Raw genomic sequence first — 25,678 nt, forward strand, 5'->3', positions numbered from 1 at the left:
CCTCATTCTTGGGGCTTGCCCCTATAAGCTTATTCCTGAAAAGGAGAAGTTAAGCCTACTGATAATTATGCCTAAACATCTTGCCCAGATAACCTCTTTTGTTCCTTAGATGTGGCCTCCTCTCTCTCTCTCTAAGCCATCTTGGCAGGTGAACTCACTGCCCTCCTCACTGTGTGGGACATGCCTCCCCACTGTGTGGGACATGCCTCCCAGTGGTGTAAATCTCCCTTACAATGTGGACCTGACTCCCAGGGATGAGGTGGGACCCAACATTATGGGAATGATAAAGCCTTCCTGACCAAAAAGGGGAAGAGAAAAATGAGACAAAATAAAAGCTCAGTGGCTGAGAGTTGAGAGGTTATCCTGGATATATGGATATTCTGGATATAATGTTAATATATCCTGGATTATATCCTGGGTATAATGTTAATAATTCTTAACGTTATATAGATATCCCTTTTTTAGTTTATGGTATATTAAAATGGCTAGAAGGAAGTACCTGAAACTGTTGAACTGTGTTCCAGTAGTCTGAATTCTCGAAGAATGCTATACAACTATGTAGCTTTTACAATGTGATTATGCGATTGTGAAAACCTTGTGCCTGCTGTTCCTTTTATCTAGGGTATAGACATATACATTTTGAAAATAAAAATTAATAATAAATAAATAATATGGAAAGATAAAGGGTAAAAAATGGGTAGATTGAAATACTGTGGGTCAATGAGAGGGAGGGGTAAGGGATATGATATGTATGAGTTCTTTTTCTTCTTTTATTTATTTTTTTTGGAGTCATGCAAATGTTCTAAAAGTGATCATGGTGAAGAATACAGAATTATGTGATGATGTTGTGAGCCATTGTTTGTATAATATAGTTGGACTGTATGTGTGTGGAGATTTCTCAATAAAATTTTTTCAAAGACTATATTTACCCATTAAGCTCCCTTTTCACCTTTGATAAAATTCAATTGACCATCTTTGCAAGGTCTATTCCCATACTCTGCAATCTGTTCACTTATTCTATCTATGTATGCTTTCACTAACAGCACTGTCTTAATTATTGTAGATTTACAGCAAGTCTTAAAATTAGGTGATATGAGTCTTCCAACTTTTGGCTTCTTTTTCAAAATATTTAGACAATTTCAATTTCTTTAATTTTACATGTAAACTTCCTAATTAGCTTGTTGATAAAAACAGAAAATCCTACTTAAATTTTGATTGAGATTACATTAAATGCATTGATTTATTTGGTGAGAATTGACATCTTCCAATTCATAAGCATGGTATATCTCTCTATATTTAGGGCGACTTAGATTCTTTTTATCAGTGTATTATAGTTTTCAGTGCACAGATTCTGCATGTGTTAGATTTATACTTGTACAATTTATGTTCTTTCATGTTATTTAAAAAAGTTTCAATGTCTAATTGTTCATTGCTATTACATAAATATCCAATTGATATTTAAATTAATCTTGTGTTCTACAAACTTAGTACCTATTAGTTTTAGTATCTTTTTTGTTGATACCTTAGGGTTTTTTAATGTAGACAATGATGCCGTTTTGTAAACAGAGGTAGTTTTTTTTTTTTTTTTTATGTATTTCTTTTTTTTTTTTTAATTTTTTTTTTATTAATCAAAAAAAAGAAAAGAAATTAACACAACATTTAGAAATCATTCCATTCTACAAATGCACTCAGTAATTCTTAATACCATCACATAGATGTATGATCATCATTTCTTAGTACATTTGCATCGATTTAGGAAAAGAACTAACAAAACAGCAGAAAAAAATATAGAATGTTAATATAGAGAAGAGAATTAAAATAATAATACTAATAATATATATATATAAAGGAAAAAGAAAAAAAACAAAAACAAAAGATACAAACAAACAAACAAAAAACCATATTTCAGGTGCAGCTTCATTCAGTGTTCCAACATAGTTACATTACACTTAGGTATTATTGTGCTGTCCATTTTTGAGTTTTCGTATCTAGTCCTGTTGCACAGTCTGTATCCCTTCAGCTCCAATTACCCATTATCTTACCCTGTTTCTAACTCCTGCTGGTCTCTGTTACCAATGATATATTCCAAGCTGATTCTCAAATGTCGGTTCACATCAGTGGGACCTTACAGTATTTGTCCTTTAGTTTTGGGCTAGACTCACTCAGCATAATGTTCTCTAGGTCCATCCATGTTATTACATGCTTCATAAGTTTAGTCTGTCTTAAAGCTGCATAATATTCCATCGTAGGTATACGCCAGTTTGTTTAGCCACTCGTCTGTTGATGAACATTTTGGCTGTTTCCATCTCTTTGCAATTGTAGATAATGCTGCTATAAACACTGGTGTGCAAATGTCCGTCTGTGTCTTTGCCCTTAAGTCCCTTGAGTAGATACCTAGCAGTGGTATTGCTGGGTTGTAATCCATTCTGCCATTCTATGTCTTTTGATTGGGAAATTCAGTTCATTAACTTTTAGTATTATTACTGTTTGGATAATATTTTCCTCTACCATTTTGGCTTTTGTATTATATATATCATATCTGATTTTCCTTCTTTCTACACTTTACTCCATACCTCTCTCTTCTGTCTTTTCGTATCTGACTCTAGTGCTCCCTTTAGTATTTCTTGCAGAGCTGGTCTTTTGGTCACAAATTCTCTCAGTGACTTTTTGTCTATAAATGTTTTAATTTCTCCTTCATTTTTGAAGGACAATTTTGCTGGATATAGGAGTCTTGGTTGGCAGTTTTTCTCTTTTAGTAATTTAAATATATCATCCCACTGTCTTCTAGCTTCCATGGTTTCTGCTGAGAAATCTACACATAGTCTTATTGGGTTTCCCTTGTATGTGACAGATTGTTTTTCTCTTGCTGCTTTCAAGATCCTCTCTTTCTCTTTGACCTCTGACATTCTAACTAGTAAGTGTCTTGGAGAACGCCTATTTGGGTCTATTCTCTTTGGGGTGCACTGCACTTCTTGGATCTGTAAATTTAGGTCTTTCATAAGAGTTGGGAAATTTTCAGTGATAATTTCTTCCATTAGTTTTTCTCCTCCTTTTCCCTTCTCTTCTCCTTCTGGGACACCCACAACACGTATATTTGTGCGCTTCATATTGTCATTCAGTTCCCTGATCCCCTGCTCAAGTTTTTCCATTCTTTTCCCTATAGTTTCTGTTTCTTTTTGGAATTCAGATGTTCCATCCTCCAGTTCACTAATTGTAGCTTCTGCCTCTTTAGATCTACCATTGTAGGTATCCATTGTTTTTTCCATTTTTTCTTCTTTGTCCTTCACTCCCATAAGTTCTGTGATTTGTTTTTTCAGATTTTCTATTTCTTCTTTTTGTTCAGCCCATGTCTTCTTCATGTCCTCCCTCAATTTATTGATTTGGTTTCTGAAGAATTTTTCCATTTCTGTTTGTATATTCAGCATTAGTTGTCTCAGCTCCTGTATCTCATTTGAACTATTGGTTTGTTCCTTTGACTGGGCCATATCTTCAATTTTCCGAGCGTCATCCATTATTTTCTGCTGGTGTCTGGGCATTTGATCAGATTTCCCTGGGTGTGGGACCCAGCTGGTTGAAAGGTTTTTCTGTGAAATCTCTGGGCTCTGTTTTTCTTTTCCTGCCCAGTAGGTGGCGCTCGTGGCGCTCGTCTGTCTGCATGGCAGTTGGCCCGGGAAACCGCGCGTGGAGGCGGGGGTCGCTGGCCGCCGCGGCTTGGGAGAGTGCCGGTCCTAATTGCCCAGCTGGCCCGAACCACCAAGCGTGATGGGAGGGCCCCGCTATCCAACGTTCCCAGTCAGACCAGGGAGCCACGTGCGTGGAGGGGACCCCAGTCGCCAGCCGCCCCGGCCGGGAAAACGCGCGCCCCTCGGGTATCTCACCGCAGCAGATTCTCCCTGCCCGTTCAGCTGTTCCAGAATGGGGTACGCTGTCTTTTTGGTCTCTGTCGTGACTCCGGGAGCTGTTTTGTATTGTTTCTGTTTCTTTAGTTGCTTTTCTGGAGGAGGAACTAAGACCCGCGCGTCTTACTAAGCCGCCATCTTCTCCGGACCAGAGGTAGTTTTATTTCTTCTGTTCTAATGCATATATTTTTAAACTTCCTTTTCTTTTCTTTCTGCACTGTCCAGAACCCCTAGTATGATGCAGAAACAGAGTGGTCAAGATAGACATGCTCCCCCTGATCCCAATTTTGGGATGGAATAATTAATTTCTTCTTGATTAAATATCAGGTTAATGATAATCCCTTCTACTTGTCATTGCTAAGAGTTTTCATTATGAATAGATGCTGGATTCTGTCAAATGTTCTTCATTTATGATATTGTTCATTCGTATCTTCTTTTTCCCTTGTTATTTGACTACATGGTTATCAATTTTATTGATATTTCTGAGCAAGCAGATTTTTGTTTCATTATTTTTTCTATTTTTCTCCTTTGAATTTAATTGATTTGATATTCTCTTTATTGTTTCTCTTCCTTTGCTTGATTAGAATTTAATTTGTTCTTATTTATCTTGTTTCCTAAGGTGAAAGACTTTATTACTGATTTAAGACATTAAGACCTTTTTTTTTATCCTACTATAAGCATTTAAGGCTGTAAATTTATTCCTAAGCACTGTTTAATCAGCACCTCACAAAACATCTATTTTGTTTACATTTTTATTTAAATAAAATATTTTCAAATTTCACTTCTGAATTCTCTTGACTAATGGATTTGCATTAATGTATTTTAATTTTCAATTATTTGCATCTTTTCGTGTTAACTTTCTGTTATTGATTTCAATTCAAATTCTCCTATGGCCTCAGACCTTACTTTGTATGTTGTATATCCTTTCAAATTGGGTGAGTTTTCCTTATGGTCTTTTATATGGTCTAACTTGCCAAATGTTCAGCGCATATTTGAAAATAATGTATATTTTGCTGTTGGTGTTGGCAAATTATGCAAATATCAGATGGGGAAAGATTGTTGTTAGTGTTAATTAGGTCTGAATTTCTGTATACTTTTTCTTTTTAGATTACTGAAAAAGGAATTTTGAAATTCCCAATTAAGGTTATTGTATTTTATTATTTTTCCTTTCATTTCTATTAGGTTTTATTTCATATATTAAAAGTCTGTGATTAGGTGCTTACATGTTTACAATTGTATGTCCTCTTAGTAAATTGGCTGTTTGGCAATCATGTAATTTCTCTCTTTATTCCTTGTAATTTTCCTTGTTCTAAAGTCCACTTTCTCTGATAGTAATATAATCATCCATGCTTGCCCTTGATTAATGTTTTTACAGTGTTAATTTTCCATCTTTTAAATTTTAGCTTATCTACAACTTTATATAAGTGGATTTCTTCTAGAGAGCATACAATTGGCCCTTGATTTTCTTTTAAGGTTACTATGACATCTCTGTCTTTTATTCACTGTTTTTAGACCACTTGCATTTATCGTCTTACTGATACGGCTGGATTTAGGCTTGTTATTTTACCATCACTTTTCTGTTTGTCTTTTCTGATTTTTGTTTTTGTGTTCTCTTTTTCCTGCTCTCATTTTGATTATCTATATTTTTATCCCTTGTACTTTTCAATGTATCTAGTTGTACTTTTTATTTTATGTTTTCGGTTGTTCTAGTGTTAGACTTTAACCAAATACATAGAGTTATTATTTTAAGATTTAAATAACAGCAAAAACCTTACCACCATATCACTCCCTTTATCCGTCCCCCTGATTTGCATGTTATAGTGTTATGCAAATTTATATATATATTTAAATAAAACACTATATATGTTATACAAAGTTTATATATATACAAATATATATATACATATTTTACATACTAAAACAAAATATATATTGTTTTAGCATGTAAAAGCTGCTGGAATGCTATGTACCAGAAGCGGAATGACTTTTATAATAAGGAATTTATTAGGTTTCAAGTTTATAGTTCTAAGGTCATGAATATGTCCAAATTAAAAAATTAAGGCAAGGCTACACAAATATCCAAACCAGGGCATTCAGGAAAAGATACCTGGTCCAATAAGGCCATTGATGTTCAGGGTTTCTCTCTCAGCTGGAAAAGCACATGGTGATGTCTGTTAATTTTCTCTCCAGGCTTCTTTAACAGTTTCCCTTTGGGCATTTACTTTATGCATCCCCAAATGTCTTTGAGTAAGTAGGCTCTGTTGGTTCTAGTGACTTTAAAACTTTTTCCAAAACGGTTCCCTCTTAAAGGACTCCAGTAAGTAACCCCACCTTAAATGGGTAGATACACACCTCCATGAAAACCATCTAATCAAAAGTTACCACCCACAATTTGGTTGTTCACATCTTCATGGAAACAATCAGAAAGATTCCACCAGCAATACTGAATGCTTCTAACGGGTGCTTGTACATTCTATCTATAAGCATTGAATATCTCACCAAACAAATGACACCATTTTTGCTTTCAGTAGTCAGGCACATTAAAAATAATAAAGGAAGAAAAATAGTATTTTATATTTATCCATATGGTTATTTTAGTACTGAAGATCAAGTTTCCCTCTGGTATTATTTCCCTTCAACCTAAAGGTATTCCTTTATCATTTCTTTTTTATTATGTCTGCTGAAAATTAATTCTCTGAGTTGTCCTTTCTCTGAACATTAATTTATTTTTTGATAACTTCTGTAAAATATTTTCACTGGATATAGAAGTATAGTTGGACAGTTCTTTTCGTTCAGCACTTTAAAATGTTATCTACTCTTTTTGATTTCATAGTTTCTGATAAGAAATTGAGGTAATTTGCATTGTTGTTCCTCAATTTGTAATGTATCATGTTTCTGAAAAAGTCTTTAATTTGAGAAGTTTGATTATGATGTCTCTAGGTATTGTTTTCATTAAGTTCATCCTGTTTAGCATTTACTGAGATTCTTGAATTTGCAAATTTTTATCTTTTACCACATTTAGTCAATTTTTGGCAATTATTGTATACTCAAAATCATTTTCTGTACCAATCTCTTTCTCCTTTTCTTGGACCTGCCCTCATGGCAAAGAAACATGAAAAAAGTCTGTGGAAAAAAGAAAAGATTCTATTTATTCTTCATTTTTTGAAGCTTTAATTCTCTTCTACACTCTATCTGTAGAAGATATGTGTCCATTTCAGAGTTTTCAGCTAGTTGCTTTTGTATTTTACCCAGAAATTGAGTTGTAATCATTGGGAAGAAATTAACTGTGTATACTTGCTCCATTTGTCCTGAGTTAGCAGTCACAATCATTTTTTTCATACAGCTGCCAGAGAGGGCTTTGAAAATATATTTTATATTTTGTTATTTCTTGGCTTAAAATCCAATGGTTATCGCATCTGGAGTATATTGCAGTTTTTATATAGTAGGTATTTGTAGACCCCGTAAAGCTCACGAACCTCACTCATTCCTTCAATCATGGCTTTGTGATAACAGTAACCACTTTTCTCTGGACTTTTGAACTTACTATTCTTTTTTTTTTATGAGCTACTTTCCTTCACTTTTGCCCTGAGATTGTTACTTTTCATTATTTAGCTCTTTTCAAATATTTTTTTTTGTTAGGTCAGGTTCATTAACCATTCAATCTGAAACAATTTCCTTAATTCTTTACCTGATTCAAATATATCCTGTCAACTTTAGCATTCAAAACCCTTTATACACACTTAATATATCATCTATGTATGCGTATATATGTGTGTGTGTGTGTGTGTGTGTGTGTGTGTGTGTGTGTGTGTGTATATATTAACTTTTTCTCCCTCTTTTAGGATGTAAGCTAGATCAGAGCAGGTAACTGTTCATCTTGTTCAACAAGTCATGTGCTAATTATATCTCCAGCACATACAGTGGGTCCATGAAAATAACATGGTTTATGTACATAAGACTTCTAGTCTAGTGATGAGAATCAATCATAAAATACTCTGACATACATGCCATTAACAAAATTGAAACCTACTATAAAGTGAATGAATAGGGAAGTAAGAAATGACAGAACACAAGAGACTAGACAGCGAATTTAAACCTAAGCATTAGTCCTGGTACGTGATAAGGACTCACATGAATGCTTACTCTTGTGAGCTGACTTATTTCAATAGACATATTCTTGTGAAGATGATCGGAGTATCCGTGTTCCTGATTCCTTATATACATATTTTAGTAACTGGCCACTGTATCTCATCTTAGTCCTATTTCTTAGTTTCAAATAAGAGAATCACTTTGTGGTAGATTATAAAGGTCACTTTGTGGTAGATTATAAAGGTCACAATTCCTCCTGTCTCAGGATAAATGTCACTTCACAATATGCCTTTGGCTAGTTTTTCTCTCTTCCAGAATCTGAACTTGCTTTACCTAACAGAAGTGGGGAAAGCAGTGGTATGTGACTTGGAGATTTGCCGCATGATGCCCTAAACCTTGCTTGTTTCTTCTTTTGGAACCCAGCCCCTCATGGGACAAGTTCAGGCTATGCAACTAGAAAGACAGTGTTGAGCGGCACTAGATGCTCCAGCCAGGACACCGAGCTAGCACTCAGACAATCTTTAACACCATTGTAGATCATCTAGGTGGAGGCAAGTGCCAGGGTGACTTCAGCTACAGGAGTGGCTCAGGAAAATCCATCAGATGAACACTCCGCTTGGACCCACCTCGAGTTGCTAAACCACGAAACTACCTAAAATAACCAAATAGTTTTTGTTCTCAGTCACTGAAGTTTGGAGTGTTTTCTAAGGTACAATAAGTGATATGACATTCTAGTAGTTTAAAACAAAGAGGATTTATTAAAGATGTAAGGTAGTTCATTGAATTTCCAGGCGGGGTAGAAAAGCAGTGATAGATGCTATGCAATCAGAGGAAAGCAACCAGGAACAATAGAAACAGGAACACAGTACATCACCCTGGAGGATCAGTAACACACAAATACCACTGTCACCACCATCTGCTACTTGCCACTGACTGCACTTAGAACCTGCTATAACGAGCTGTGATTACAGCTGCCCTTTTCATCATTCTATCTAAACCTTGATCAAACTCTGGCATGCTGGCAGCAAAGGAGTCTGGGAAGCTTAGGGGTCTTTATTGTTGTTGCCATTGGTTTCTGGCTTGAAAGTAGATTCTCATAATGTGAGAAACTGTCAAAACTTGAAGATGATTTTGGAAAGATTTGGACAGCTAAGAATGAAAGATGTCTAACATGCCCATCTTCATGCTTACTAAGTTAGTGGACTTGCTCAAGGACTTCAGAGTTTTGGGTGTTCTATGATTATTTGCAGTGTTTCCTTATATAAATGCCCATTCCTGAATCTAATGATTACCTGAACTGCAATACCTTAAATATTTCAATTCCTTAGTTGTGGAGAAAGGGGAGGGGTGGCTAGTAAAGTGTGGTTCAACTGCTGGCTCTGCCAGTAGATTGTTTAGGTTGCTTAGTTGTGTGACCAATTTTCACATTTGTAAAATATACCTCACTTAAAAGAAATTAAATGAGGCACATATGTTAGCATCTTAGTTTTCCAAGACGTTAAGACAAATGCCAAACAATGCATTAGCTTGAAACAGGAAATTATTGGCTCACGGTTTCAGAGGCTAGAAGGCTTGCTTCCTTGCAGGTTCAGTAGTGTCCTGGCTGGCTGGCAGTACTCAGGTTACTTGACCTCCTCATCACGTGGCTGTATCCTCTTCTTTGTCTACTGGATGTCCACGGGCTTCCTTCTTCTGGCTCCCCCCTTTGCATTCTCATTCATGTCCAATTTTCTATGCTTGTGAATGCTCAGCCATATTGGATTAGGGTCCACCTTCATTCATTTGGACACACCTTAACTAATATGATCACCAAAGTCCCTATTTTCAGATGGGTTCCCACACACTGGACCAAGGATTGGGACTGACCATGATTTTTGAAGGGAACATGATTCAATCCCTAACACTTATGCACTATGTTACATGCCTAAACCATAGTAAGAACTCAAGACATAATAATTTAGTGCTTCTAACCATATGTGCATATAATATTTTCCATATTCAAAGGTAATGCAAGTCACCAGACTCTGGAAGAATGACATGTGATTGCAAGCACTCTTCTTCTCAAATTACATAGTTCAATCTTTCTTACAATTCTGGAAAGTAGGTAGTGCATGGAAATACAAATCCTTTATAAAATAAGAAAGCTGAACCTCAGAGAGGGTTACACATCAAGGTAACTGTAAAATTGGGATCAGAATGTAGCTCTCCTTATGCTAAATTTCATATAACTTTGTGCCTCCCAGCTTGCCCAGAAATTATTCAGGCTGTGTTGTACAAATTCAGAATCTGGTATACAAGTCCTACATTTAACAACCAATGAATTATAATCTTATTTTTCTTAGTTTGGAACTTGTGCCAGTTTGAAAATATTTTGTACCTCAGAAAAGTCATGTTTTAATCTTGATGCAATCTTGTGGGAAGCAGCCATTTTTTTCAATCCTTATTCTGTACAGCAGGTTAGAAACTTGATTAAATTATCTCCATTGATGTGACATACAAAAATTGTCAGTGTGACCTAGATTAGATGGAAATGTGAATCCACCCATTCCTGGTAGGGCTTGATTAGTTTACTGGAATCCTTTAAAAGAGGAAACATTTTGAAGAGAACTCAGAATAGTCAGAACCTACAGAGACAACAGAAGCCTCAGAACTGACAGAAAGAGCAGATGTAGATACTTGGTGAACAGTTGCTTCAGAGAACAGCGATACAGATGCTTGGAGATGCTTGGACCCCAGAAGATGTCACCATGAGATGTTAAGAAAATAAGAACCTGGAGAGAGCCAAGGGAAGCCAAGAGATAAAGACCAGCCCTGGTGAAGCTGAGTGAGGAACCACCAAAGGAACAGAGGCTGAAAGCCATGGAGCCCAGGATCAAGGAACCAGCAGATGCCAGCCATGTAACTAACCAGCTGACAGAGGTGTTACTGACCCACCAGCCTTCCTTGATTAAAGTATCTTTCCCTGCATGCCTTGGTTTGGACATTTTCACAGGCTTAGATCTTTAAGCTTGTAAGTTATCAAATTTCCCTCATTAAAAGCCATTCCAGTTCTGGTATACTGTGTTTCGGTAGCTTGTAAAGTAACACAGAACTCAAATTATATGTTCAATGAAAACTCAGAACCAATGAGCTGAAGAGAGCTTATATGACAGCAATCCAAAGCCAAGGTGTTTAGGAGCTAGAACAAAGATGTAGAGAGATATACACATTTAATAAAAATAAATAAACCTTATACCAATGCTTCACAAAATTTATGTTGCAGCAGCATCATTTGGTTGGCTTGTTAAACACAAATTCTCACCTCAAAATGAATTTCCAATTCAGCAGGTCTGTGGCAGGGCTCAAGAATTTGTATTTCCATTGAGTTCCCAGAGGACACTAATGCTGCTAACGTCCTCAGTTCTAATTACTCCTCAGTACTTATTCTCACAGTTGGACCTACTGTGAGAATCACTGTCTTAGAAGCATCTAGTCCAGCTCTATCATTTTTAAAAACAATGAAATGGTTTGAGAGACAGGACAAACTGTGAGGATTATTGGGAAATAGACTCTGAGTAAGGAATTTACATGTGGGAAACGTGAGACTACTTTCTGTAGGTTCCTAAGAAAAGCACAGAATTTGTGCCTGGAAATTCAAGCAGTTTACTTTTTTCACCTTACTTTTAAAATATTGAATTAAAATAGTTACTGTATCTCTGAATACAGTGTAATAGACAAATAATTGATTTTGGAGTTCTGCAGAGCTGGGTTTGAATTCTTACTCTGCCTTCTATATATTGAATGGCATTGGGCTATTGACCAAAACACTCTGAGCCTAACTTTTCTGATTTGCCAACAAAGGGAAATTACAGCAGTCGTAAACCTTTCAGAATGAAAACAGACTTTAACATGTATTTAGGAAGCAAATGTGCTATTTAAATTCTTTTAAATTAACTGCTTTCATCAATTAATCTACAACCCTGCAACACATTTCCCCAACATTATTGGCCTACACCAAACATTACTTACCTCGCAGATTTTGGGATCCAGAAGCTGTAGAAACTTAGCTAAATAGTTCTGGCTCATGGTCTCTCATTCCATTGCAGTTAAGGTGTTGGCTAGGTCTCCAGTCATTTGAAGGTCTGAATAGGACTGAAAAAGTGATCACAATGATGGGTCACCCACATAACTATTGTCAGCAGTACTCAGTTCCTTGTCACGTGAGCCACAGTGTTGCTTGAGTGTTCTTACAACATGGCAACAGGCTTCCTCCAGAGAGAATGATCCAAGAGAGAAAGAGAGAAGACATCATTTTATGGCCTTGCATCCAAAGTCATACACCAACATTTACATACATGTTTATACAGTTCAGCCCTGTCCAAGAAGTAAGGGATTATACTAGGACATGGACACCAGGAGGCAAGTTTCACTGCGGGGCCAGTCAATTTGACAACTGGCTATAAAAGGAATTTGACACTGGTGTCACTGATAGCCAGAAGGCAAAGACATCTCATTCATTTTGGACCATTTGCCTCTTCCCTGAGATCATCTGTCTATTAGAAGGGCACAAGGAGTCTTAAACCCAAGATTTCTGTCTAAGGAGAAACTAACTTGGGAGGAATAGCTGGCAATTGAGAGTCTTGCCTCACATTGAACAAAGAATTTGAGTTGTCCAAGTAAGCAGTGATTCAGATTGAATCTGCTCTTTTATGTGGGAATTAAATTGAAAGGGAAACCTTTTATACTTATCTGGCAGTGGCGATATCATGATCATGAAGGTGGTTTTCCCAGGGTGAGGCTTATCCATTGCACTCCAGATGTGCTGCCCCCTGTGATTTCCCCAAATATGGGAAACTGGACTGCATAATTTGTGGTAGTGACGGATTGCATTTGTACTCTCCCTGATATTAAAAAAAAAAAAAAGAAAAAAAAAAAGGAAGCCTTTTGACATTCCTGCTTTCTACTGATTCATTTTATTGGCTGAACCCAGGCAAATATATTTTTCACATGTTTACCAGCTGAAAAACTGTTTAGAGGAAGAGAGAGACTTCATAGAGGTTTAGTCTTACCTGCTTTGTTAAGTTTATAAGGAGATTATCTCCAATAAAAATTTAACATCAATTTCAAGATCATCTTTTGCTGAATATACCTTTTCTTTTAGATGGAACAATGGACTTAAATTTGTGGTAACAATAGAGGCTGAGTTTCCAGAAAAAAACATAGTTTCAGAGAGAAGAAAAATGTGTATATAAAAAGAAGGCTATTTACCTCATTACTCATTTTTATTAAGAGTCTTCCTGTACTAAAATGAATAGCCTGTTATGTGAGAAAAAGGCTAACCATCTAAATCTTGCTTTAATGGTGATAAAACATATTATTCATATTAACAACCCTAAGGTTACTTTATGTGCACATAATGATTGTGCTGATCTGCTTTCATGACATAATAATCCAGATTTTCCACTCAGCAAGGCACTTTATTCATTTAAATTTACTGCATAGATTTAGAATGTATACAGCAATGAATGCAACTAAATTGCTAGGCACAATACAGCACACATGAGCCTAAAGTAGAAGGAGAGCTAAATATAAAGATATTTGTAATGAATGTGTGTGCCTCTGTGGCTGGAATAGCAGGCAGAGACCAGGGTTTAAGTCAGGAGCCCCAGGCTATGGTTCTAGCTTCTACTTCCAATGACTGTGTGACTGTGACCTTGGGAGAGCATTCACCTTTGATGGGTCCCAGCTTCCTCAATTAAAGGATGAAAAAGCAACACTGACAGGCCTGCTGGGTACTTTATATGAAGGTTAAACTTTCCTGGGGGGGGGGGAGATAAATATGTGCACAGCTTATTATATTATTCATGAAAACGTATTGAAATCTGGTAGGGGCCAAGTGTACAGTGCTAAGCTCTAAGGACACAAGGCAGGTTATTCCATCATCCTTCTGATGTATTTAGTGCAATGGAAATGTTAGAGGAGTAACTCATATTGTTAGAAAGAAATGTGATATGTGCCATGATTGGGGGCACATGAGATCACTGAAAGCATACACAGGGCTTGGAACATAAGCCTGTTTGGGATAACCAGAGAAGACCTTGGATCTGTTCATACACAGTATCAGGTGAAGTCAGCAGTAGTGAAAGCTTCCATGAAAACCCTCCTGCATGGTCTACAGACCCTGTTGTGTAACAATGGGGAGAAGCATTTCATTCAAACACCTGCATGTGCAAAGTTTCCTAGAAAAAAACTAATGAGAAAGTGACACAATGGACAACATTAAAGTAGGTATCTTTAGGAAGACAAGAATGAAGAGCACTGAGACAGCATGAACCCATAATTCACAGAGACAAAGACAAAGATATGTAAATTAAAAGATGTTTAGGAAGAAGTAAAATCTATTTACCTGAAGCCAAAGAAAGGACAGAGGCACCTATGGTATACATTCCTATATATCCTCTCCTTGAAGTTTTAACAATAAAATGTAGGGCAGGTACTTCTATTGTCATTTGTTAAACGAGGAACCAAAGCTTTCTTAAAGTGAAACAATTTGCCCAAGACAAAGAGTTCACAAATTTTAAAGCAGAAAAGTGATCCCAGTTTTCAAATTTGATATTTTCCAAAGAGTCTTTTCTCAACAGGTTCAGCTTAGGGTTTTAGTGTGTAACCAGATAAACCAGATAAAACTGAGGATGATATCACTGATAAACCAGATAAAACTGAGGATGATATCACTGTTGAACACAATGCCTGCTTCTAAGTCTCAGTCCCACCCAAAGTTGTAATTTCCATAAGAGTTTCATATCCTATAATACTCTACCAACTGAAGAAGTTTTGCAAATATGCCTGCTAGCTGATGTATATCAACAATGACGACTTTAACTAGTGTACCTTGCATGTGCATGATCCTTTAGAGTTCACAAAACTACTTAAATATGATGTGACATTTAATTCTTAAAATAATGGAGCTATTACTATCCCCATTGTATAGATGGGAAGCAAATACCATGACATGGTTCAGTTTAAACAATAGGAATTTATTCTCTTATGATTACAGTCTGTGACAATTTCCAAATTAAGAAATCTTCAAAGCGATGCTTTCTTCCTGAGAATCAGCTGCAGGCCCGTCTTGGCTTCTCTGCTATATGGCAAGACAAATAGCAGTGTCTGCTGGTCTCTTCCTTTTCTTCCAGGTTTTGCTGATTTCAGTTTCTGCTTCCATGGCTTTCTCTCTGTCTGAGTTCCTTCTCTTAGAAAGGATCCAGTAATAAGATTAAGACCTATCTTGATTGAGGTGGAACGTACCTTAACTGAAGGAACCTCATCATACTGTCATACATACAAAGAATTTACACCCATAGGAATGGATTCAATTTAAGAGCATGCTTTTTCTTGGTACATACAGCTTCAACCACCATACTCCACCCTCTAGACCACAAAAAGACATGTTTTTTTACACATATAAAATATAGTAATTCTATCACAACATCTAAAAAAAACTTAAGTCATTTCAGTCACAATATTAAGTACAAAGTCCCATCAAAATCTGTTATGGGTATAGTCTGTCCTGGGGCAGAAATCACCCCTGTCTGTGGACCTGTGAAACCTAGAAGTTATCTGATTCTGATATATAATGGAAGGACAGCAATAGAATAAACATCTTCATTTCCATAGGGAGAAATTGGGAGGAAATTAGGGGTCCTGGGTCCCAAACAATTCCAAATATACCTACAGGGTGTACTCTATTAAATTTGAAGTTCTGAGAAACATCTTTGGAATGACATTTTGCTCTCCATGTCTGATGAAGGGGCAGCCCTATGCTTTCAGTGACCATGCTCCATGCTTTCCCAGATCATTGGGGAGAAGGTCCCACCCTCTCCAAGCACTGGAGCTATGGTCAGACTGTCTACAATCCATGAGAATACTCACATGGTAGCACTATTCCTGAAAAATGGGACAGAAGGTCCATCTTTTCCAAGCACCAAGGCACATTCATCCTTTCCACACATATGGTTGGGCCCACTCTCTTGGCCCAAGAAAATTCCTTCCATCCAAACTTAGTTTTCATGTTTCTGCTCCTAAAGTGATTTTATTTGCCCTTTTCTATCTGTTTTATTCCAGACTTCAGTGATTCTGTTCACGCAGATTTCATAAAAACCTTGTTGGTTTTGCATATAGCAAAAAGAGGTCCAACTATCCAACAATAAGACTTTCCACAGATCCTTTTGGATACTACATTTCCAAACCTGACTTGCACAGAAATGGCTAACTGGTTCCATGTTCATTTAAACTCTAACACATAATACTATTCTCAGGGGACATGCTTTCCATAAGCTCAGAATTTTCCAAACTATCAATTTCTGGTCTCTTTTTGACCAGGAATTCAGTTCTCAGCTTGTTGTTTCTTCCCATGTTTTACTACAGCTACAAGGAGAAAGCAGGTCATGCTTTCCACAATTTGCTTGGAAATCTCATGAGCTAAATATCCAAGCTCATCACTTGTAAATCCTACCTTCCATCCAACGTCAGAATCAATTTTGCCAAGATTTTTGCCTCTTTAAAACAAGGATTGCCTTTCCCCAGTTCCCTGTGACTCATTCACCATTTTCTTCTAAAGTCTCATCAGAAGAAGCTTTGGCATCCATATATCAACAGTCTCTCCAAATCAATGTAAGCCTTGTCTATCAAGCACGACACAATTCTTCTATCACCCAATTCCAAAGCCATTTCCACAACTTTTGCTATTTGCAATAGTAGCACCCAACTGTCCTGTTACTAAAATCTGTTTTAGTTTCCTAGACTACTGTATTAGCTAGGGTTGTCTGGAGAAACAGAATCAGCAGCATATATCCGTAGATACAAAATTTATAAAAGTGTGTCATGTAACTGCGGGAATGTAGAGTACAAGGTCTATAGGACAGGCTGCAGGCTGGCAACTGATGAAGAATCTCAATGAACTCTCAGAAGAGACTGGATTAGCAACCATGGGATTGTAAGGGCTCAAGGTCTGTAGGGCAGGTTGTGAAGTTGGCAACTCCAGTGAAGGGTCTGGATGAACTCAACAGAAGAGACTCACCAGCTAAAGCAGGAAGAGTGACTGTCTGTTCTGAATCTTCCTTAAAGGTCTTCCAATGATTGGATCATTGCAGAAGACACTCATTGCAGAAGACACTCCCTGTACTGATTACAAATGCAATCAGCTGTGGATGCAGTCAATGTAATCATGATTTAAGTCCATGAAATGTCCTCATAGCAACAGAAAGGTCAGCACTTTCCCAACCAGATGACTGTGTACCACCTGGTCATGTTGACACATGACAGCCACGATTTTTGTTATTTGCAGTAGCAGCACCCAACTTTCCTGTACCAAAATCCATCTTAGTTTCTTAGGTTACTTAAAACAAATACCATGGAATGGCTTGGATGAAATAATGGGAATTTATTCTGTCACAGTTACAAGTCTGGCAAAATGTCCAAATAAATGAACCATTTAAGGGATATCTTCTTCTGAAGAATGAACTGCTAACAGTCCTTGGTTCCTCTGCCATATGGCAAGGCACATGGAAGATCTGATGGTTTCTCCCTTTTCTTGTAGGTTTTGTTGATTTCACCTTCTTGCTTCCATGGCTTTCTTTTTGTCAGAATTTCATTCTTTTATATGGGACTCCTATAAGAGGATTAGGATCCATCCTCGTTGAGGTGGAGTACACCTTAACTGAAGTAACCTCATCACAATGTCATACTTACAAAGGATTTATACCCACAGGAATGGATTAGATTTAAGCACATATTTTTCTTGGGTACATATAGCTTTAGACCACAATTTTCACTAAATGCTGAAAATGGTAGCAACTTCAAAGATCTATTTTAATGATTAAACAAGACAATATATAGCAAGTGTTTAATACTTTACATGAATGTAGGTATACAACAAGTGGTAACTATTGTTAATTTTTAGAGTGTTTGGGTTTTGACCATCTTATTTGATTCTCACCTTTATTTTGCCAGGTAAACCTTGGGGAGAACAACATAATGCTGAAGTTAGGTATCGGACGTTGAAGCTAAACAAACCTTCTTCAAATCCATTTCCACCATCTGTTATCTAGATAGTCACAGACTCCATTTCTCAACTGTACAATGAGGTTAACTAGTTCTTTATTCATTATACTGCTTTGATTATTAAATAATGCAATACAGGCAAATTGCATAGTGCCCAAGATACATTTAAATACCTAATAAATGTTTGATCATATATTAATCTCAATTGACAGATGACAGAATTTTGATTTGGTGAGATTAGATGACATAGCTGAGATTTTACAACTGGCTAGCCTTGAAGTGAGGCTGGGTTTGAATGAGGGTCTTTTAACCTAACACTTGTCACCAACTCAGTGGTCACCTCTAATCACCCCACCTCATCTGTACTACTGAGTTATCTCAATCATCCAGTTTTGTGTACGTGAACACTCTAAAAGAGTTTATTTACCACCTACAAATTTTTCTAAATGTCAGGCATGGAATTTGGAAGCCTACATGCAAGGGAGGATAAGACAAATTCTCTATTCTTAAGAACATTTAGTCCAATGGCAGAAGTGACAGAAAAAAACATTTACAAATTTCTGTTATATATTCTTTTAGGTGTAAACATAGAAATTGATGTTTTTCTGCATCTAAAACATTTGAATATAAACAAAGTTCATGTTTTTCTACCTAATCTGTGAGGGATATACTGAGGTCTGCTAAGCAGATTGTTATAGATTCTGATTGCCATTACTGTTATTCTGTAGTATATATATATATATAAAACTATGGGGAACCACAGAATTAGGTTTGAGTCAATCAAATGTGAGAAACAGTTGTGTCGAATTCTGTTGGAAGGTCTTAACGCAGTTGCAAAGTGATTCATTACCAATATGTTTACTTGCTTAATTTCCTTGGACACATGAGGAGGCAGGAGGATTTAAATACAGGAAAGAGAAAGAAGAGAGAGATGGACAGAGAGAGAGAGAGAGGCATGGAGAGAAAGACAGGGAAAGAGAGGAGAGGGAGAGAGAATCAAAATGTTGAGGTCACAAATGCAGAAGTTCCTTGTGATGATGCTCCCAAAGAAATTGCAGCATGTCTGTTGATTAATCTGCTTTCTCTAAAGGAACTATTTTTGACAACTGATTGAGAATTCAAAACAAATTCAAATTAGTGTTGGAAAAGATCTAAATTCATGGGAAAGAAAAGGTGGAAGGGGGACGATTCTATTTTATGGGTGTTGATATGAATGACAGGTGTCTCTTTGTATCCTGATAGACTTAAGAGTTTTTAAATAGCCTTAAATGATTTACTTTCACATAAATATGATATTGAAAGAGTTTTATCCATTAAATGTGTATTCATTCAATATAGAAACCCATGGGAATACAAGGTATATGCCTGCATATGTACATACATTATAGAGACATATATGTTGGGAAAAATATTTATATAAGGAGGGCAGAGCTTTATATCTAGAGAAAACTGGGCAGGAAGCCAGGAATTGTGGGCTTGGTTCAAGAAGGCTGACAACGTCTAACATTTCTCTCTCAGCTGGAAGGGCATATGGCAAACATGGCAGCATTTGCTGACTTTCACGTGGCTCTACCTAAAAGAGACTCTCTCCAAAATGTTTCTTCTTTTAAAGGATCCCAGCAAGCAACTCCACCTTCAGTGGGTGGAGACACACCTCCATGGAAATCATCTAATCAAAAGTTACCACGCACAATCGGGTGGGTCACATCTTCGTGGAAACAATCACAATGCTCCCATCCAGTAATATTGAATGAGGATCGAAGGGCATGGCTTTTCTGGGGTTCACCACAGATTCAGACCGGCACATTCTACCCTTTGGACCCTAAAAAGACATGCTCTTTCCAAATGCAAAATGCATTCATTCCATAACAATATCAGAAAACCTTAGACCTTTCAGTGGCAATACAAATGAAGCATGAAATTAGAGACAGTATAAAATCTCATCAAGTCAGTTACAGGCATGGTCTGTCCTAAGGCAAAATTTTCTCCATTTACTCTGGGCATTTGAAAACTCATAACAAGTTGTTTGCTGCCAACATACAAAGGAGGGACATTCTTAGAATACATATACACATTTCCACAGGGAGGAAGGAACACAGGCGTCACCGGGCCCATGCAGCTTTGAAAACCCACATGGCAAAAGTTCATTAAATTTCAAAGTTTGAGAATCATTTATCCTCAGGGCTTCTGAAAGTGGCAGTCCCACCCTTTCCAAGGGCCTACTCAGAGCCCTGCCTCACTTTGAATATAACCTTGGGGGACACTGGGGAGACCACCTTTTTCTTGGCTCCACCCTCTCCAAGCATTGGGGCTGCACCTGGGCTCTCTGCCATCACCAGGGCACACACTCAACCCCTCCAAGTAGTGGTAGCCAGGATCTCCCCAAATCCCAAGGAATGTGTGTCACCCTCTCCAAGACCTGAGGCAGCATGACTCTCCCACTGTAACCAGGTGGAAGGCCCATCTGCCTTTGGGGTAAACTCACCCTCTCCACAGGCTTGGGTGGGTTCGCTCTCCTGGCCCATGGCTTCTTGACTTCAGATCTCAGTCTCCATGGTTTTGCCTCTGAAGTTATTTTTCCTCCACTGTGTCCCTTCTCTGAACCCCCCAGTCCAGACTGGCAGTGGCTCTGTTTATACAGGTCCCACAGCACTCTTGTTGGCTTTCTATGTAGTAACCTCAGATCATTCCATCAGACATAAGGAGTTTCCACAAATCCTTCCTGGATAACTCCGTGTCCAATCCTGGCTTCCTCTGAGATGGCTGACTTGTTCCATGTCTGGTCAAATCCTCACATGGAACACTATTCTCTGGGGGTCTCCATTTCTGGAGGTCCAGAACTTTCCAGGACATCAATTTCTGGTTTCTTTGTACTCAAGAGTTCAGTTTTCAGCTTATCTCTCTCCTGTCGTATTTCACTACAAGCTATGAGGAGAAACCAGGCTGTACTTGAGACATTTAATTTGGAGATCGCTTCTGCTAAATATCCAAGTTCGTGGCTTTTAAAATCTGCCTTCCAGCCAAAGCCACTAGTCAATTTTGCCAGATTATCTGCCATTTTAAAACAAGGATCACCTTCCTTTCAGTCTATAATAACACATGCCTCATTTCTGTCTAAGACCTTGTCAGAGGTATCTTCAGAGTCTACATTTCTACCAACAGTCTCTTCAAAGCATTCTAGGCCTTCTCTCTCAAGCTTCTCATAACTCTTCCAGAATCGTCCCTTTATTCATTTAAAAAGCCATTCCAACATGTTTGGTATTTGCAAACTGTAGCAGCACCCTACTTTCCAGTACCAAAATCTGTCTAGAGCTTCATCACTGGTAGCTTTAGAGTCTGGGGAATTTAATAAGTTGCTAGTTTACAGTTCTAAGGCCGAGATAATGTCCCAATTAAAACAAGTCTACAGAAATGTCCAATTTAAGGCATCCAGGGAAAGATACCTTGGTTCAAGAAGGCTGACGATGTTCAACATTTCTCTCTCAGCTGGAAGGGCACATGGTGAACATGGCAGCATCTACTGGCTTTCACATGGCTCTACCAAAAAGAGACTCTCTCCAAAATGTTTCTTCTTTTAAAGAATTCCAGCAAGCAACTCCACCTTCAGTGGGTGGAGACACACCTCCATGGAAATCATCTAATCAAAAGTTACCACCTGCAATTGGGTGGGTCACATCTTCATGGAAACAATCACAATGCTCACACCCAGCAATATTGAATGAGGATCAAAGGGCATGGCTTTTCTGGAGTCCACCAGAGATTCAGACTGGCACACCCATTATCTCATGTCAACTCTCTAAGACAAATGTGATAACTATTTTTTCAGGAAACAAGGCTCAGGTTATGGCTGCATTCCAAATCCATTGAATAGTGTTGAACACTTGTGGCCTTTATTAAATGTTAATTGAATGAATAGGTAAGTGAGTGAATGAGTGAATGGATCAAAGCTTAATGTTCAACAGATCAGAAGCCAACAGAGCCTAGAAAGGAATGCAGTTTATGATTATAACAGTATTTTAGCAGGAAAGAAGTCATAGAGGCTTGAACTAAGTACCAGGAAGGGCAAAGGACACATTATTTTCTTTATGATTTGCAAAGAAAGCTCATATGCGCCATTTCTTTGTTTACTCCCCAAAGCTTTGTGAGTCTGGGATTTTATTTCTTTTCATGAAAATGAAGACATTGAAAAGTTCACATGAATTTTCCAAGGTCATGAACCCAGTTTGTAGTTCCATGCAATTACCTAGCTTAAAGAAGTAATCTAAAAATAAAATGTTCATTGAATGGAATGTCTGTGTCAGAAGAAAGCTTAAATGTCTTTTGTTCTTATGTCCAATTTTGTTTTCATTTATCAAACTGTTTATGGGGTCATGAAGATGACATCTAAGAGTCCGAGAAATTGATTAAATGCTAGAAACAAGGAAACAGGTTTCAAGCCTGAATGACTGTGACTGGTAAGACTCATGTCTTTTCGAAATGGTAAATGGGAAAGTAGGAATATTTGTGGGAGAAAAGATTTATGAGTCCAATCTGAGATAGCTTGAGTTTGAGTTACTGCTAGATTAGCCTGGTAGAGTTGCCCAGCAGGAAAATGGGCAGCATTTCAGGCACTTAAGAAAAGACTCAGGGCTAAAAAATTATTTGAGAATAATCATAACAGAGACAAATGAAGGAACTCTGAAAAAAGTATATGCAAATTTGGAGGGAAAACACATAGAGAAGAAAATTTAATAATCTCATTTTTTTTCTATTTATTATCGATTACCTATACTCAATACATTATTATTGGTAAAAGGTTGATATTCATTGTGTTACACAGATAACTCTTTGTGTCTGTGTGTGTGTGTGTGAGTGAGTGTAGCATTAAGAAGCATGTGGTAAGTGGCATTGTATGCTATCAGTGGTTTGCATTAAATCTTAAATGGTATGCCCTGAGATATTGAAATATCGCTTCACCAATAGCTAGGGATGTAAGACTGCTCACTGAATTGTCTTTCAAGTTCTAAAAGTTATCTCCTCTAGTGATAAAGTATGCTTGAGCCATCCACAGATAATGCTGATAATCTGCAGTAAGTTTTTAAGAGACATTTTCAACAAAACTAGTAGAGTAATAGACAATTCTGAGGATTTATAATTCAACCAGCCCCTTGTATTGCTAAATTCTTTACTCTAATTTGCCCCAGGGTTGATTTATATGGAATCACTCTTGTTTATTACCCACTCCGTCCTTTTACACAACCCTAAATTCCAAGTGGACAAGCATTGCTACAAGAAATACCTTTAGTAGAATGAATGGTTGCCTCACCATGAAGTGTTTGTTGGTTACTCAGAAAAGTATATTTTGAAGACTTCTTTATTTCTAGAGGTCATTTTCTCTACTGCTGGGTTGACCCAGTCATGCCAGCACTCTGGAAACTTTCTAATTTTCTTTCCCTATCAGGAAGCTGACTTGCCAAAAGGACAGATAGGAAGGGTAAGCAGGAGTCTCCTAGCACATAACAACCAATAAAGACCACGAAGTTGGAGTGTACAGGACACAAGTTGAGTCCTCAAAGATAATGCAAGTGTTATCTCATTGGTATATTATGTCCAAAACTGGTATCCTGTGGAACTCTCCTCTTAGACAATATACTTCTATAATAGATTTTTCTTCTATTTGACTAAGGCTGAAAATACTGATTGTTTCATTTTCTTTTGAGCAATTCAAAGCACAATAGTTTATTAATGTTTCAGAAAAATCCTAGAGAAACACAAGTTTTATTATATCATATGATCCAGTGATACCAAAATTTATTTGATCATGGAATACAATTCAATCTTAACATATAATATGTAGCATATAGCAGTTCTGCTGTACTCTCAAGTATATCCATGATTAGGCTGTGGATGCTTTAAATGCAGAGACTATTATTCCTCTTGTATCCTGTGGTAGTTTGAAGCTCTATATAACCCAAAAAAGATAATGCTCCTTTAATCCATTCCTGTGGGTATAGATTTATTATAGGTGGGATCTTTTGATTTGATTCTTTCAATTGAAATGTGATCCTCCACATTCAATGCGGGGTCTTAATCCTGTTTGGAGTCCTTTATAAGAGGACAAAAGACAGAAAGTAAAACACAGTAAAAAAAAAAAAAAAAAGACAGAAGCTAAAAGAGAGAAACATAAAAGCAAACAAACAGACAAAAAAAAAAGCAGAGTGAGCTTTCTCTCTATTTTCTTTATGAAATCAGAAGCTGAAAACAACAAAATGGTGTAAAGAAGGACAAGAAAACTCAAGCTATGGTGCCTTCCCATGTGACAAGCATATCCCGGATGCTGGTAGCCTGTCTTCAGAGCCCAGGTATCAAATGGTTGATGTCTTGAGTTGGACATTTCATGGCTTCAGAACTGCAAATTGTAAGTTAATAAAGCCCCATTGTAAAAGCCAATCCATTTCTGGTATGCTGCATTTTGTCAGCTTTAGCAAACCAAAACACATCCCCAAATCATGGTTAGTGCCTTCTAGAGTGCTTACTCTTTCAACCAAGTGAAAGCATAAAAGGATTAAGAAACATTAGCCTGGAATTTTTTATTATGAAGATAGCTGGAGTTGTTCACTCTAAGCATAATTGAGAGTAGGGGGTATACCAATGATTTAAAAAAAAAAAACTAGGGATAATGAGTATAAAGAGTTCAAGGCAGCCAAATTAGATTGTGATATGGAATCAACTCAGAACTGTTTTTTGCCCTCAACGTATGGCTTTCCAGGCAAGCCCACAGATTTATAAGATATTTTTGATTATTGAATTCGCTCCCCAGTATACAACTTTCAGAGGCATGAAAGTCCCTTTACACAGCAGTGGTGTCCATATTACTAAGAGCGCAGCAAGTTTTTCCTCTCAGCCTGAATGAATTCTTCTTCAGTTTAAACAGTAATCTGTGGTTGTAGTGGATATAGGAATTATGAGGCAATGAGAAGAATGTGTTGCACTATGTTAAATGCTAGTACATTCCATCCCATTTATATTCACATTTTCACTTGAAGTATCCTGGTTATGTAAAATTTGGAAAATAAATGAAAGTTACTTGGGTGCGATGGATTTTAACCAAAGGACACAATCATGGTAGCAATGGATTTGTCATTACTATGTTCAGTCACACAACTCTACATTCTTTCCAAAGATATCTCTGTAGAATTTTTCACATGTGGCCTTTTGACAATGTATAGCATTGTTGGTTTACATTGTGTTTCGGTGGACTTTTTTGTATCTATCCATCACCATTCTCTCTTTTATTTCCTATTAACTTTTCTCAGAGGTATTTTATTTTAAATAAGTAGGACATTACAAAAAGTTGTACAGGAGTTATGCTAAGGAAATCAACATTTATTGATTATGTTATGTTTTCAGGTGCTTTATTTCTAGTGTCATATTTGATCCTCTAAAAAATCTTATGAGAAGTTTAAAAGAGGATTAATGACTAGCATGTGTTCAAACAGCCATGCATACCAGCACTAGGATTGAATTCAATTGTGTTTAATCTTTTTAAAGGCATATGCTATTTTATATGCCTAACTTATCTTCCTTTGAGGAAACACCTCTTCCTTCATTCTTAACAATACTATTCACTCAGAGAGATTCAGACAGAGCTGATTCTAAACCCTCTGTCCCAC

The 25,678-nt window shown here is 37.2% G+C and overlaps 1 non-coding gene and 1 pseudogene across 1 annotated transcript; one reads left to right on the top strand and one right to left on the bottom strand.

The window, feature by feature from the left end:
* The window catches only part of LOC143663337 (etoposide-induced protein 2.4 homolog pseudogene), a 93,381-nt pseudogene that overhangs the window by 13,312 nt on the left and 54,391 nt on the right, over nt 1–25,678 (bottom strand).
* Nucleotides 12,709–12,872, top strand: LOC143663795 (U1 spliceosomal RNA). The gene has a single exon (XR_013166177.1). It is a non-coding gene; the product is annotated as a U1 spliceosomal RNA (small nuclear RNA).

The sequence above is a fragment of the Tamandua tetradactyla genome, chromosome 19 (genome assembly GCF_023851605.1).
Source record: "Tamandua tetradactyla isolate mTamTet1 chromosome 19, mTamTet1.pri, whole genome shotgun sequence".
Classification (NCBI taxonomy): domain Eukaryota; kingdom Metazoa; phylum Chordata; class Mammalia; order Pilosa; family Myrmecophagidae; genus Tamandua; species Tamandua tetradactyla.